This window comes from Eptesicus fuscus, chromosome 12 (assembly GCF_027574615.1).
Source record: "Eptesicus fuscus isolate TK198812 chromosome 12, DD_ASM_mEF_20220401, whole genome shotgun sequence".
In the NCBI taxonomy this organism is placed as follows: Eukaryota; Metazoa; Chordata; class Mammalia; order Chiroptera; family Vespertilionidae; genus Eptesicus; species Eptesicus fuscus.
Genome location: NC_072484.1, coordinates 64185322 through 64202923, shown reverse-complemented (window position 1 = coordinate 64202923; position 17602 = coordinate 64185322).

Sequence of the window (17602 nt, the reverse complement as noted above, 5' to 3'; positions counted from 1 at the left end):
ACATAGCCCAGATAAAAGGACACCAGAGGTCAGGACAGTCACTGTGGAGGAGCCTGTGAGCACATGTATCCATGGTGCTGGGCACTGACCCAGGACCCTACTCCGCTCATCTCAGTGGATGTCCCCACAGCTTGCTTACGCTGCACCTGCAGCCTCCAGCTGACCCTATGTCTGGGCCAAGGCTAGGGTGGTTGTGGTGGTGGGGTGGTCTAAGTCATTACCCTCAGTCTGGCTCCAGACTCCTCACCTGATGTGTATGTTTGCACCCTTGTCATGCACCTTGGCAGCACAGCTGAGTGAATAGGGCATGGAGGGAAGGGCACTGCCTCTTGATCCCCACTCCCCCCACTTTGAGTGGGTTTCTTAAACTCTATAGATTTGAGCTTCTACCCCTGCAGAATGGGGATGAAAGTCCTCAGGTCATACCTGGTGGGGAAGGGTAAGAGAGAGCGTGTGACTCTGAATAGTGGTGAGGACCCTTTCCAGGCTGTGAGCCTGCCTTCAGGCCAGATGGAGAGCCTGGGCAGTCAGGGCCTCTGGTCTTCTATTGCAGCATGACCCATGAGAGCATTGGGTGTTCTGTTGAGGCACCTAGCTTGTCTCCTACCTCTGGGAGACTCCCATGCCACCACCTTTGTCACTGGAAGAAGAATGTTTGTCTTGGCCTACGAGCCAAGAAGCAGATGGAGATGTGAGCCAATGTTCCTACAATTGTTTCTAATAGGGAGGAGTCTGGAAAGTTGCAGAGCTTTAACACCCTGGTACCCCCACCTTGCACAATACCCTTCCCAAAGGCACGCAGAGGGGGAAGTACCGTTTATTGGGTAGTGTAGCAGGCAGAGTATGAGTTAGACTGCTATAACAAAGAAACTCCCCAACACTGTTGCCTACGTAGGTAGTTTATTTTTCTCTATTTAAATATTCTAAAAGTAAGCAGTCCAGGATGATATGGCAGCTCCGTTGTGGGGCACCTGAGCTCCTCTCTCGTTGCTCTCCATGCCCTAGGGTGTTGGTTCAAGATGGCTCACCAGGGTACTGTGCCAGCCCAGGGAAAGCCATCAAGGGGCCATGTGTTCCCTCCCTACCTGAAAGGTCAGGGGCTGGGATTTGCACAGTCTTATCCACTCATGTCCCATTGGCCAACACTTCATCACAGGTTCATCTGCTGCAAGAAAAGCTGGAAAATTTAGTCTTAATCTGGAGGTTATGGGCACAACTAAAATTTGGAAGTTCTATTACAATAGAAAGAAAAGAAGAGTAGGCATTGAGTTTTCACTGCAAGCGCACCTGCTGTGTTGGTGTCGAGCCTGGTGCCACGCACACATTCTGTTCACTTCTCAGAACCTTGCAAATTGGCCCCTTCCCTGCAGCATGTAAGTCATGGTAGAGTTGGTGGATTCGACTCCCCCATGGCTTTGTCCACATTCTCAGAATGGGTGTTACTGGCAGGTAGGGAACCAACTGTCAGGCTTGGAATATCAGGGTATCATGAAGGGAAACCCTGAGGGAACAGAGGCGCTCTGAAATTTTGGTTGACAAGCCAAGGCTGCAAATGACAGAATCCTCACCCACGGGGACAAAAGTAAACAAAACAAAACCCTTATAAAGTCAGCAATGTCTACTCTTCAAAAGGATCCAGAATCTCTACAAAGGTCAAGGGGACAGAAGCAGAAAGATCTGGAGTCAGGACTTCTAGGGAACTATAACTTTTCTCATGTTCCATTGGTTCTAAGTATCAAAGATCCAGACAGCGGGTATAGGGAGAAACTGCTGGGAATGGGCATGTTAACTTGCACAGCTGTCAATGTGGTGAGGGCCTTGGAACATCACATAAGGGGACTAAACACGGGGACAAGGTCAGTTCTCTTTGTGACAGACACCAAGTCTGAACTGCATTACCTGAAGTTAGGCTAAGGTGACTAACGCCACGGGGCCTGTTAAAAAACTGCAGGTGGAGGCAAAGGGAGCATTCAGAAGATTCAGAAAGTATATGTCTCAGCGATCCACTGCAGGACCCAGAAAGGCATCTTTGGAAATTTCCCGTTATCTTCAACGGGTAAAAAAAATTCCTGGTGGCTCTTGGGAGGCCACAAAAGGGGCCCTGGCTGAAATAGAAGAGAAACAAGATGAGATACAGAGAGAGGTGGAAGGGGTGAGGGAATATTGCAAGGGAACAAAAACTGCAACAGAAGAATTAAAATCTGCCTTGGAGACAGCAAAGAAGGGTAGGTAGGGCAGGCTTCCGAGTGCTGCCGTGGAATTCAAACTCACATGGATCCCAGACCCAGCTGGGAAGGAAAGATGAAAGTGGGATAGATAGGTATGGAGGGCAAGAAAAATCAGTAGCTAGATACTGGGGTTCTGGAATAGACTCCAGAACAAATAGCATATGTATTAATACTGTAAATCCTATCTAATAAAAGAGAAACATGCAAATTGACAGTACCTCTGCTATGCCCACCAGCCACGCCCACCAGCCAATCAGGAGTGAGTATGCAAATTAACCCAATAAATATGGCGGCAGCAATGGAGCTGGAGCAAGCAGGAGGCTTGGGTTGCCCCTGGCGATGGAGGAAGCCAAGCTTCCTACCCACCCTGGCCTGCCCTGGCCTCCGCTCAAGGCTACAAAGTTTCAATTATAGAAGATAAATAAATCCCAGATACCAGGGCCTCTGTTTGGGTCACCGGGAAGCGTGGCCAGCCTGCAAACCACCACAGGCCTCTTGCCCAGGCCGCCTCATGCCCCAAGGGAACTCCCACCCTGATCTGGGACACCCTTCAGGGCAAACTAGCCGGCCCCCATCCGTGCACCAGGCCTCTATCCTATCTAATAAAAGAGTAATATGCAAATTGACCATCACTCCAACACACAAGATGGCTGCCCCCATGTGGTCAAAGATGGTTGCCCCCATGTGGACACAAGATGGCCACCACAAGATGGCCAGCAGGGGAGGGCAGTTGGGAGGGACCAGGCCTGCAAGAGAGGGCAGGTGTGGGCGATCAGGCCAGCAGGGAAGGGCAGTTGGGAGGGACCAGGCCTGCAAGGGAGGGAAGTTGGGGGTGATCAAGCTTGCAGGGGAGGGCAGTTACGGGTGACCAGGCCAGCAAGGAAGGAAGTTGGGGGTGACTGGGCCTGCAGGGAAGGGCAGTTAGGGGCAATCAGGCTTGCAGGGGAGCAGTTAAGCATCAATCAAGCTGGCAGGGGAGTGGTTAGGGGGTGATCAGGCTGGCAGGCAGAAGCAGTAAGGGGCAATCAGGAAGACAGGCAGGTGAGCAGTTGGGAGCCAGAAGTCCTGGATTGTGAGAGGGATGTCCAACTGCCCGTTTAGGCCCAATCCTACCGAGATTGGGCCTAAACGGACAGTTGGACATCCCTTGAGAGGTCCCAGATTGGAGAGGGTTCAGGCTGGTCTGAGGGACACACACCCCCATGCACAAATTTTATGCACCGGGCCTCTAGTAATATATATAACATATTAAAATGTAACATATAAAATGTGCTAATATGTAACATATACTAGTGTATAACATATCTCTATATATAAAAGCCTAAGTGACTGTTCGGCTGGTAGCTATGATGCGCACTGACCACCAGGGGCAGACGCTTAATGCACAGGCATGGAAACATGGAACAGACTGATGAATCTCAGAGGAAAGGGGGGAGAGGGAGGGTGGGAAGAGATTAACCAAAGATCTATATGCATACTAGAGGCCCAGTGCACAAATCTGGTGCATGAATCCCTCAGTCTGGCCTGTGGGGATCAGGCTGAAACAGCTCTCTGACATCCCCTGAAGGGTCCCGGATTGTGAGAGGGTGCAAGCCAGGCTGAGGGACCCCATTGGTGCACGAATCTGTGCACCGGGCCTCTAGTACTAATATATAACACTAGAGGCCCGGTGCATGAAAATTCATGCATTGGAGGGGGGTCCCTCAGCCTGGCCTGCCCTCTCTCACAGCCTGGGAGCCCTCAGGGGCAGGAGGCGACCGGGTGATCAGGGGAAAGTGATGCCCCACCACACCTCTGCTGCTGCCACTGCCAGCAGCGCAAGTCTCGTCCGGCCCTGGTTACCTGAGCCTCGGGTGGCTCTGGGCAGCTGGGCAGCCGCTATCCAAGGCTTGCCTGCACCTTGGGCCAGCCCTGGGTGGCTGGGGGACTGAGGGGACTGGGTGCCACCATCTTGTGGCTGTGGGTGCCACCATCTTTGAGGGTGTGGCAGTTAATTAGCATATTCCCTCCTTGTTGGCTGTGGGCACCACCATCTTTGCAATGGTGTGAGGGTCAATTAGCATAGTCCCTCTATATTAGATAGGATAACAAATATGCACAAATAGAATTCTAATACAATTATACAATATGTAATTAAATTATATATAACTATATGCACACTTGATATAAGTGGAGGGCTGGGAAAATACCCTACCCGTGGAGGCAGTAGGGCATAGTGGGTGGGTCTTGGAAGCAGAAACTGGAACTAAGCCCACTTGAGCCCTATTGGCCTCTCTGACTCTCAGGGTACTTATGTGAAACCACTGTGACTAGATTGATTCCCCAGGATGTGTGAAGAGGAAGTTAGCATATTTAACATAGCAAATCCATTGCATGATGGACAAGAGGCTACAAGTGATGAGGCAGAAAGAAAAGTGCGACACCCAAAGAAGGGCCTCCCACTAGAGAACTGCCTCTGAGATAAGGACATGGAAGCTCAGAGGCAGCTCGCACCTCCTGAGGTCAGGCGTTGGCTGGAAGGGACACCTGTGGGCCTTGCAGAAAGGAGCCCCTCATGGAGTGAGGTCTGGACCCTGAGACCAAGTAAGCTTTCAACCTCCACTGGTCCTTTCCCATCTCAGCTCATCTGCTGTAATTTTGGGAGTCCTGGAGATGTGAGGACACACCGGCATCGCCATCCTCACCTGTTCCCAGCGTCTGGTTCTGTGAAATGGACCTCGACTCTGAGCTGAGCTAATGAGAGCAGTTTCCAGACGGAATGGGGCTGGCGCTAGTGTGGAGTGGGATCGCCACAGCTCCCTTCAAAAGATTATATCAGAGACGTCAGGCACCTGAGTGACAGATGAGTAGAATGAAAGCAGGGATGTCAGAGCTGGAAATGGCTGACTACAAGAGTGAAAATACATTTAGCTAGACAGGAGTCTAAAGAATGGCAAATGGGTTTTACCACCTAAATGCAGATACCAAATACTGTTTCAGAAAGAGAAGAAAGGTTTGCAATGTCCAAGTAATAATGTAATTAATACCAGTCTGGCTCTAAACCCCCAGGTTGCACGAACAGTTGTGCGAATGCTTGAAGTGTCTCTGGTAGGACCCTACTCTTTCCCAGAGAAGTCCTTGCCTTTTAAAAGAGAAATTTAGACCAGTGTCATTTTTTGACATCTGATTTTATATATTTCCCCCTTCCCTGAGAAATCTCTGCCTTGTGCACAAAATGAAGAAATGAGCTTTGATGTCTCGTTTCTATGGTGTAATTGGCAACTGGTGACTGGTAAGTTGGTAACAGCTGTCCCCAGAGGGCTCAGCTGGAAAGAGGCAACCTGTCTGGTCCCACTGCAAAGTGGCAGTGAGTGCCCTTCTCCCACTGAAGCCCAGGGCAAAAAGTGGGTGCTCACACTGGCTTGGAGCTGCTGGCAGGACAAGTAAGTGGACAGTTGCACCCCCCTCCACAGAGGACACCCAGGACCCATGAGCGCCCCATGCAGAGGAGTTCTGGGTCTCACTTAATAGATGAAACTGGGACCTCCCCTGTGTGTAGCTTGAGGGAGGACTTGCGGGTGGTGATGCAGTGAGTGTTGGGAGCTCCTTCTCTCTCGTACTTCTAACCTCGCTAAAAGTCTGGGTGCACATTTGGAAATTCATGCCCCCTCCTGGTAGTGAAGATGCCCCTCACCAGCTCAGCAGGCTCTGTGTTCTCCCATAGCACCCCATTTCTCCCACTTGACCCCTTCAATACTCGTCCTGAGAGTCCAGCCACTCTGGCAAGAACCATCTGTGCCACCTTTACTAAAAGTTTGCAGGGTTACAATATTTTGCTTGGGAAACCCTTATTTGATGTTTCAATCTACATATATAAAAGCCTAAGCGACCAGTATGACCGAATGACCAGAATGACTGGAATGACCTGTCAACCAGTTGCTATGGCGCACTGACCACCAGGGGGCAGATGCTCAACACAGGAGCTGTCCTCCTGGTGGTCAGTGCGCTCTCACAGACAACCTCCTGTGGCCCCTCCACCCGGCTGGCCACCCCCCGCCTGCTCACGACTGGCTGGCCAACCCCTGCAGTCCCTCCTCCCCTGCCAGCAGGCCCCCTGGTAGGCCTCGATAACCGGCCAAGCCAAGGGACTCCTCCCGTGCACGAATTCGTGCACCAGGCCTCTACTTAAAATAATAATATAATTATAATATCTACTAAGTTATAATTCCATAATTTATAATATTTACATAATATAATTATACATATATACTATAAGTAAAGATTATAACTATACTTATTGGCCACCCTCTCTGTGAGGCACCCAGGGACTTTACTTTTGGCCTCTGTCCCTTCTGTCACCTTAGCATTTCCCTCTTCCTCCTGGAACGTCAAATTCCTGGCCTCTTTAAATGCACAGGAGAATCAGAGTCAGACTCCCTGGTTCATATAACCTCTCCCTGCCTCAGTTTCCTTATCTTCACAGGATGATAATGGTCCCTTCCTCATAAGGTCAGTGTGTGGACTAAATGAGTGAACATGAAATGCACTGAGAACAGAGTGTGGCAGGGCCTAAAAGCTGTTACTGTTGGTGGCATTTTTATTACTACCCATTGTTACTTGAGCATTCCCTCAGTAGCCCCAACTCTTTCACGCCAAGAAGCTGAATAAGACATTTCTTCTAAATGAACACAGTGCTCTTCCAACAGTCATCTCATCAGGTCAAACATTTTCCAGCACCTGCACATCTTGCTGGCAGACGGGCGGGCCTATTCCCTCTACAAAAGGATTGCAACATCTCCTCAGTGTTCATTCACAGATCATTATACACTTAGCAGAGAGAACTCAAAGCTAAAACAGGAGAGGGCAAAACACAGAGTTTATTCTTGCATTGTTTATTAATTATTGTATTATTTTCCATACGAACAATTGTAAACTGACCTTTGCCCCACCTTCTATGTTCAAGCCATTGTTGATGAAGTATCAGGTGATAAACAAGATAAACCCAATTGGAAACTATAGAGGCTTTAAAAGGCTATGTATGCCTCACAGGTTTTAGTTGCATTCTTATTTGCATTATTTTTTAGCTAGGAAGCTAATCATTGGACTGTCCCACTTAATACCAGACACCTGGAAATTCTACCTGAGGCCGAATTCTCTTACACTGTCACACTTTCCACACCCCAACAGGAGTCACAGGCCTTGCATCCCATAAAAAGGACCCCAAAACATATGCCCCAATCTTGAGGGGCCTAGGTAGGGGCCTATCTTGGTGTGTATGTGTGTGTGTGTGTGTGTGTGTGATTATACCCCCCATCAACATAGAGTTAGCCACAGTGATATAATTTATTTCTAAACAAATGAACTTTATTTCATGTATAAAAAAAAAAAAAAAGAATAGACATGGATAAAGTTAGACATGGAGAGAAATGTATGAGCTAACAAGCCAAATATATCTGGAATGCATATAATTGTTCTATAAATTAGTGATTAAAAGATAAAAATTCCAATAGAAAAATGGGCAATTAATATAGTAATTTACAGAATAAGAAATGTGATTAGTAAATCAGTCCATTGAGAAGAAGTTTTACCATATTTATACATGAAAATAAAAATGACTATGGATTCTATTTATGCTGGCTAGACTGAAAAAAAAGTAAAAGATGGATTACAACCAAGGTTTAGAAATGACTGCTTCAACATTGTTGATGGCAGCACAATTGTTTTTCAAAAGATAACTTGGAAGAATTTATCAAAATTTAAAATGTGCCTGCTCTTTGACCCAGCGAACCCACCATTAAACATTTGTGTATAAAGGTATGTGTACAAGTTTGTTCTATTTAGCATTATCTACACTAATAAAAGAGAAATATGCAAAATGACTGTACCTCCACGATGCCCACCAGCCAATCAGGAGTGAGTATGCAAATCAACCCGACAAAGATGGCAGGTTAATTTGCATACACAGGTGCAGAGTGAAGACTGAAGGCTCTGTCCTGAGCGAAGACTGAAGACTGAAGACTAAAGAGGCTTGGCTTCTCCGCTGCAGCCGGAGCGAAGGCTTGGTCCCAGGTGCCGGAGGAAAACCAGTGCTGGCAGCCAGGAGAAGGAAGGCCTATTGCACGAATCTTCGTGCAATGGGCCTCTAGTTTATAAAATAAAAGCGTAATATGCTAATTAGACAGGACATCCTTCTGGACGTCCTTCTGGACAAAGCCACAGCAGCAGGGGACCAAGGCAGAGGCACGAATTTCATGCATCGGGCCTCTAGTTATTTATAACAGCAAACAGTGGAAAACAATCTAAAAATTTACTAATGGATAATTGGATAGATAAATTATGCTTCCCAAAAACTAGCTTGTACTTGGTTGGCTGTCATAATTATAGAATATTTACACTTTATAGAAAAATTATGTATCAGGTCTTAAATTTTCAACCGAATTAATGTGATGGGATAGGATGTAGGTGTTAATAGCCTTGATACTCATGCAGCCCATGGAAGCACAATGGGACTATGGGAGAGAGCGCATGCCATACACCACTTCCCACTTCTAGTTCAATGGGTTCCAGCCCACTCTGCTGTTCTGAGAAAATGCCAGGCAGCTTCACCACAGGGCTTTGCACTGGCTGTTCCCTCCACCTGGAACGCTCTTCCCATAGCTCCTTCCACACCCCCTTCAAGTCTGACTCGGATGTTACTGTGAAGGAGAGAACTCTAATTAATAGATTGTACCTACCTTCATTTCCTAGTCTTGATAAGTGCATCCTGGCTATGCAATGTGCTAACATAGGGGAAGCGGAGAGACGGGCATTCCAGAACCCTCTGTACTATTTTTGCAACTTTCATAAATCTTAAGTTATTTCAAAATAAAATGTTAAAAACAACAAAAAGTTTGCTTCTGCCAGCACTTCCTGCCTCCTCCCCTTCCCGATCTTCCCATCTTTCTCCACAGCACTCACCTTCTCCTGTACTAATAAGACCTAAGTCCTTTGTTCAGTGTGGGATCTGTCCCCCACTCCCTGGCTCGGCTGTGTTTTATGAGGACAGAATTTGCAATGAACCCAGATCCTGGAATAAATAGTATCATATCAATCTGTAAATTCTAGTTTCTGGGCACCATAATTTACTTATCTATTCTCCATTAATAAATTTTTAGATTGTTCCAAAATGTTTGCTATCATAGATAATGCTATAAAATACAACAGACGAGCACACATATCTTTACACTCGGCTTGTTAATGGCACATTTGCTGGAAAAAGAGCAGGCTACATTTTAAATTTTGATCAATTTTGCCAATTATCATCTAAAAAACAATTGTTCTGGGGACATAATTTACTCATTTATTCGTTTTATTACCTGCTCTTCCCCACTGGAACATAAACTCCTTGGGAATAGATAGGGGTTTTGCCTGTTTTATTCAGTGCTGTAAACCCAGCTCCCAGAACACATATTTGTTGAGCAAATGACATGGGTAGGCAAGAGCTAGTGCTACAATTGGTGGCATAAGATATAGAGGTTTAAATATAATATTTAAGGCTATGAAGGTCGTGTGGTAGGTAGAATAATAACCATGATCCCAAATCTTAAATCAGAACCTGAGATTAAGTTCCCTCACATGGCAAGAAGGATTCTGCAGATGTGATTAAGAATCTTAACTCTTTTTTTCAATTACAGTGGACATTCAATATTATATTAGTTTCAGGCATATAGGATAGTGTTTAGACATTTATATAACTTACAAAGTAGCCCCCTCTCCTTAAATCTTGCACCCTCCTGACACCATGCATAGTTATTACGAGGCTATTGACTATATTCCCTGTGCTGTACCTTACATCCCTGTGATTATTTTGTAACTACCAATTTGTACTTCTTGATCACTCCACCTTTTTTACCCAGCCCTCCAAAGCCCTCCCCCTGGCAACCATCAGTTTATTCTCTGCATCTACAAGTTTGTTTCTGTTTTGTTTGTTTATTTTGTTTTAAAATTCCACATATATGTGAAACCATATGGTATTCGTTTTTCTCTGTCCGACCTATTTCATTTAGCATAATGCCCTCTAGTTCTATCCATGTTGCCACAAATGGTAAGATTTCATTCCTTTTTATGGCTAAGTATGTATGTTCCACACATTCTTTATCCATTTGTCTTTTAATGGGAGCACTTAATCCATTGGCATTTTATGAGTTGTTTTCGGACTGTTTTTGCAGTTCTTCTCTACTCCTTTCTTATTCCCTTGCTCTCTTCTCTTGTATGTAGATGACTTTCCATAGCATTGTGTTCGGATTCCTTTCTCTTTATTTCTTGGGTAGCTCTTGCAGATTGGTAGTTTGTGGTTACGATGTGCTTCGTCTATACCAAGCCATGTTCCTAGCAGTCTATTTTAAGTTGATGGTTGCTGAAGTTCGAACACATTCTATAAGCACTAACATTTTTTTTTATCACCCTCTCCACATTTATGTTTCTGCCATTATTTTTTACTTCTTTTGGTGTTTGTGTGTCCCTTAATTTACTATTGTAATTACACATGATCTTTCTACTTCTGCTTTGTACTTGTTTATGTGTTCATTGATCCACTGCTTTTATGATGTATTTGCCTTTGTCAGTGAGAATTTTTTCTTTGCAATATTTTCTTATACATATTTTTATTTTTATTTTTAAAGAAGTTCCTTTAACATTTCCTTTTTTAAAAAGCAAAGATTTTTAAAATTGATTTCTAGAGAGAGAGGAAGGGAGAGGGAGAGACAGAGAGAAATATCGATATGGGAGTGAAACATTGATCGGCTGTCTCCTGCATGCCCCCTATTATGGATCGAGTCCACAACCTGGGCATATGCCCTGACTAAGAATCAAACCAGCAGCCTTTTGGTGCATGGGGTGATGCCAAGCCAACTACACTGGCCAGGGCCCCTTAACATTTCTTGTAATACCAGTTTGGTAGTGATAAATTCCTTTAGCTTTTCATTGTCTGGGAAGCTCTTTATCTCTCCTTCAATTTTGAATGACAGCCTTGCTATGCACAGTAGCCTTGGTTGTAGGTTCTTACTTTTCATCACTTTGAATATTTCATGGGAGCTCTGAGCCTAAGGGCACCACAATGCCACAGTGAAGGTCACCGGATTATATTCTATTCTCCCCAGGTGGTCCATGAAGTTCTGTCAGGAGCCCTGGGCTGCACGTAGCTGTGCTGGGGAGTTCAAGTGAAGACACGTGTGTGATATTTTTAATGGTGGTGGCAGCTTTTCCAACCCTCAGTACAGGGCTCTTGATGTGGCCACTGCACCTCCCATCAAAGGGGGTTCCTTTCCCCGCCCCTGACTTAGGCTGTGGTGGGACTGACATTTGATTTCTGAACCTGGGCCTCAAGAAGCCTTGCAGCGTCTGTTCCACGCTCTTGGGAGCCCAAGGCCACCTTGTGAAGAAGCCTGGGCAGGCCTTACTGAGGTGAGAATCCTCGAGGGTGACTGTCAGCACCAGCCACCAAGCATGGGAGTGATGCTGCCTGACACCAGGGGTCAGCAAGCTCATCTATAAAGAACAAGATAGTGAGTATTTTAAGCTTTGAGGGCCTTATGCGTTTCTGTCCAACCACCTGAAAGCAGCCCTCGGCAATATGTAAACAAGCATGCCTGCTGAGCGACTTAACTGGGAGCCCAGCCGCGGAGGGGGCGGGGCCCTGCCAGCGAAGTCAGTCTAAGAGAGCCTAAGACTTGATGCCTGGCAGGAGCTCGGAGGAGCGAGCGCTGAAATCAACACTCGATTCTGACACCAGGTGCTACTAGAAGGGGGCTGGGAGGGGCTGCAGAACTGGGGACTGCCTGGTTGGCCCCAACTAGTCAGGGCCTGGAGAGCCACCTCCCCTTCTTCAGGAAGGGCTGGAACACAGCCTGTGCCTAAGACATGGATCCAACCAAAGGAGGAGGGGTCCACCCAACTATTTACTGTTGATAGGGAACTGGTTGGATCAGCTGCTGCCCCATTTTTGAACTAGCTGATAAGCAAGGCACCGGGGGCTGGGTCACCTTCCTGGCTTGTTCCAGACCCCTTAGTAAACAGGAATGGGGCTCAACAAGCACTGAGCAAGTAACAGCGTGGGCTGGGAGGAGGCGGGACTGCACCTAACCCGTACATTCCTACCTTGCCCGCTGCCCTTGGACCTGGCTGACCTTCCCATAGGTAGTGAAGGTCAGGAGACATAAAGGTCTGAGCTCTCGGGGAGAAAGGCATTGAGGATAGGGGTTCTCTCCCTGCGAGAGGAGCTTGGGAGTGTGGTTGCAGAGATGGGGTGGAAAATGCATGCTGTGTGAAGGCCAGGAGCGTGACCGAGGGCAGGGGACGGCTGCGCTGTTTCAGCTCAGGTCAGGGCTCCACCCCCCAGCTCAGTGGATGGGAGAGGATAGAGAGCTCAGGAAAGGGTGGCCATGCTTCTACAAGGTGGAAGGCAGGCGTGGGAACCTCGGCCTGGCAAAGCCCAGGAGCCTGGATGAAGCGCCTTCTGCCCTTCCCAGGGTCTAACTTGCACCTGCTGGGACGCCGTGGAGCTCATTCATCCTTCTTAGTGGAAGATTCTTGGCTTAGGAAGAGGGCAAGGAGGCGGGAGCATGCAGAGGCTTCTATCCCCCAAAGGCTCCTTGGCCTGGGCTTAAGCTTCTGGAATCCGGAAGGGGTTCAGCTCTGGTGTGGGTGAGATTCTGGAGCAACTACAAACATGCGTAGCAGGGACCCTGAAGATATGGGCCAGCAGAGCTGTTGTGAGGCCCACGACACAGGGTGGCACAGGACCTGTTATTTTGTTACAGCAGCCAGAGCTGACCGAGACAGTTTGCCTCCTTCCGGCCTTCTTCAGGGCAGCACATGTCTCGCACATCGACTTCCATCTCCGAGTCCACTTCTGGGGAGATTACATTATGCCTGGGAGCAGAAAGCCAGCCAGGAAGTGGCCCAGCCCAGCCAGGCTCTTCCTCTCCTCATGTTGGGGACCTCAACGTGGGGGCTGGGATGCTGGTTTTCTCCCACTGTTAGCTCACCTGATTGTCCTCAGGCCGGAGTCACAGAGCAGGAACAGAACCATTGAGGCCTGGGAGACAGGGCCTGTCGGGCGGAGAGGCAGACTGGGAACCTTGTCAAGTCCACTGTTGGGGTTGTCACTGGTGTCTGATGCTCAGGTGCCCCAGCTGGGACAGTAAGTGGGTAAAGCTGATGGATGAGAGACATGCTCATCGTGGGGGCTCTGGCCTGCAGGAGGTGGGACGCAGGCGGCAAGTACAGTCCTTCTCAGCTCCAGTTGATTGCGGTCCTGTTGCCAGAGCTTCGATTGTTGAAGACAAGCTAAAGATTCTGACTTTCATGCAGAACATTCTCGATTTTAAATGTTGGTCCCATTTCTCGAAAACATACACTTAGATTTTTTTTCAATAAATATATTGGAAATATTTTTTTGGAAACCTGTGACAATTTGAAAAAAACTGCAGACAGTCTGTGTAGCCTATATATATATATATATATATATATATATATATATACACACACACACATATATATATAATATATAAAATATATTTTTTTAAAGAAAAAGTTAGGTATGTCATAAATGCATAAACCATATGCAGATACTATTCTATTTTATCATTTACTGCCATAAATATACACAAGTCAATTATAAAAATTTAATGTTTATCAAAACTTATGCACACAAACACTGACAGATCATACATGGTGCCATACAGTTGAGAGAAATGTAAACAGATGTAAAGGTACAGTATGCAATCATCTTACCTAATAATAGACAAGCATGTAAATTGACCATACCTCCGCTATGCCACAGCCAATCAGGAGTGAGTACGCAAAGTAACCCAACAAAGATGGTGGGTTAATTTGTATATGCAGGACGCCTGCTATGAGGGGGAAGAGGGGCGGTGGAGGGAGCTACAGGAGTGGTGCTATGGCCGGGAGTGAGGACTTGCCAGCTCCCGCACAGCTGGGAGTGAAGCCAGGGGAAGGAAGGCCTATTCTTGCTCGAATATCGTGCAACGGGCCTCTAGTAACTACATAAAACAATACAATCTGCACCACTGTAACAATTTTGTAGTCACCTTCTGCTGCTATGGCAGTGAGCTCAAGTGTTGTGAGAATCCCCTTTAAACAGTGACATTAATCATCTCCACGTGAGCAGTTTGTCTCTCTAGGAAATTTAGTAAGGAAGTAAAAGGTGAGCTCTGGCAGTGCTCACATAGTCTTTACTATGCTTAGTGCAATACGATAAGCCTTGAATAACATCATGGGACCCATGCAAAGTGCAACCAGTGGTGCTGGAAGCAGAGAAAAGTCACGATGTTACCAGAAAAAGTTGCATTGCTTGGCACGTACCATAGGTTGAGGTCTGTAGCCGCGGTTGCCCTCCATTCCAAGATGACTGCATCCAGTGTAAGGACCACTAAAAAAAAAAAAAAGGAAAGGAAATTCATGAAGCTGTTGCTGTAGCTATGCCACCATGTGCAAAACCTTGAATTTTTTGTAAAGTACATTTTTATCTCGTGTTGAAATGTAGCTTTTATGTGGGTGCAGGATTGCTATAAGAAAGGTATACCTTTCTGTGATTCAAGAAAAAACGATGTCATTTTATGACAACATAAAACAAAAGGAAGGTGAAGGATTTAAAAGCTGGAGAATTTAATGCCAGCAAAGAACAGTTTGATCATTTTAGGAAGAGGTTCTGGCTTAAAAATGTCATGATAACAGAAGTGGCGTCTGCTGAGCAAGAGGCAGCAGGTAAGTTTCCAGACGCCACTAAGAAAATCATGGAGGCCCGGCCCGTGTGGCTCAGTGGTTGAGGGTCAGACCACGCACCAAGAGGTTGCCAGTTTGATTCCAGTCAGGCACATGCTCGGGTTGTGGGCTTGATCCCCAGTGCGGGGCGTGCAGGAAGCAGCCAATCAATGATTCTCTCTCTCATCATTGATGTTTCTATCTCTCTTTCCCTCTCCCTTCCTCTCTGAGATCAATACAAAAAATATATTTAAAAAAATACAAGACAGTTATTACTAAAGAAAAGAAGCAAGCACCAGGATGTAAGGCAGGAAGGGGTAGGCTAACCCTACTGTGTTGTGCAAATGCAATCGGGTTGATGATCAGGACTGCCTTTATATGTACAGCTGCTAATCCCCATGCCTTGAAGGGAAAAGGTAGACACCCACTGCCAGGATTCTGGTTGTACAACAAGAAGGCCTGGACAACGAGAACCCGTTTTCTGAGTTGGTTCCATTGCTTCATTGTCTATGAAGCCAGGAAGTAACTTGTCAGTAAGGGCCTGCCTTTTAAAGTACTTTTGATATTGGATAATGCCTGGGGCCACCCAGAATCCCATGAGCTCAGCACTGAAGGCATCAAAGTGGTCTACTTGCCACAAACACAACATCTGTAATTCAGCTTCTAGATCAAGGGGTCAGAAGGACTTTAAGGCTCCATGTACAGTACTCTATGGAAAGGGTTGTCAACGCTATGGAAGAGAACCTCAATAGAGAGAACACAATGACATTCTGGAAGGATGCCATTGTTGTTGTAGAAAAAGCCATGAAAGCCATCAAGTGTGAAGCAATAAGTCCCTGCTGGAGAAAACTGTGTCCAGATGTTGTACATGACTTCACAGGGTTTACAACAGAGCCAATTAAGGAAACAGTAAAAGGAACTATGGATATGGCAAGAATAAAGGGTGGGGGGTGGAAGGTTTTAAGATATGGGTCTTAGAGAAATTCAAGAGCTAATTGACACCACACCAGAGGAATTAACAGAAGACAGGTCAATGGAGATGAGTGCTTCCAGACTGGTGCCAGATGATGAGAAAGAAGACGTGGGAGAAGTAGAGCCAGAAAATTAATTGACATTAGACAATCTGGCAGAAGGGTTTTGATTATTCAAGACTGCTTTGGACTTAACTTTATGACACGGACCCGTTTATGATACCGGCCCTGAAATGAAAACAAATAACGGAGGAAGGATTGGTACTGTATGGAAACAGTTTTAGAGAAATAAAAAAGGAAAAAAGTCCAACAAAACTTACGGTGTATTTGTGTAAAGTTACACTGAGTAACTGCCCCTCCTGCCTCCTTCCCCTCAGCCTACTCAGTGTGAAGATGATGATGATAAAGACCTTTATGATGATAAAAGAGAATCTGAGATCACTAGGAAAAAAGGGAATCCCTCAACCTGATAAAGTGTGACTATAAAAAAGCCTACAGCTAACATCATATTTAATGGAGAAACACTGAATACTTTTTCTTAAGATCAGCAATAAGATATGTTCACTCTCACCACTTCTTCTGCACATTGTACTGGAGATTCTATTCTGCTCAATAAAGCAATATTGGGAAACAAAATGCATCAAGATTGGTGAAGAAGAAGTAAAAACCATCTTTCTTTGCAGATGACATAGCTGCCTATATGGAAAACCCAAGGAATATACAGAAAAGATACTAAAACTAATAAATGAGTTTAGCAAGATTGCTACATAACAAGGTCTAGATGTAAAAATCAATCTCTCTGTAATAGCAACATGAGAAATTGAGGTAAAAAGTCAACACCATTTATAGTAGAACAAAATATATTAAACAGGGATAAATTTATAAGTCCTATAGGCTGAAAACTACAAAACATTTTTAGGAAAGTCAAAGAATACCTAAATAAACAGAGGTCCTTTGTTCATTGGTTGGAAGTGTAAACTTTGTTAGGGTGTCCATTGTACTCAAATCGATCTATAGATTCAATGCAAACTCAATCAAAATTCAGAAGACTTTTTCATAGAAATTGACTAGTTGAGTTTAAAATTCACATGGGAATGCAAAAAAAAAGTTTTAAAAGGAATGAATTTGAAGGACTAAAGCTACCCGATTTTAAGCATTATTTCATGAAGTCATTTGCCATCCTTATATCTTCTTTGGTGAAATGTCTGTTCAAATCCTTGTTCATATTTCTTTCAAGATGCTTGTTTTTTATTATTGAGTTCTGTGCAGAGGAGCAAGGTTAAGGACATCTGTCCAAACCTGCCATGTGATTGGTGGGAAGATATTGGGAGCTCTGGGCCTGCCTTATGGGCTTCCTAGTAGTCCGCAGCCAAGAAAGCAGGCCTATCCCTACTATGGGGAAATGAAATGTGCGGAGCAGTGAGCGTCCTGACCAGGGGCCAACCAGAGCTTTGGTATACTTGGGTCTGGTAGTTCGAGAAATGCAAACAAACAAGAAAAAGGCGGGGTCTTGGGGTACAATTACTTCATTTTCCTGCGCACCACAGCTCTTTGCTCCTGGAAGTAGGGCCACCTGTTCTAATATCTCCCTGGGCAGGTAGAGGGCGATTTGACTCACGATGGCCAGGATTCCTGGGTCCTCAAAGCTGTGTCTGATACTAA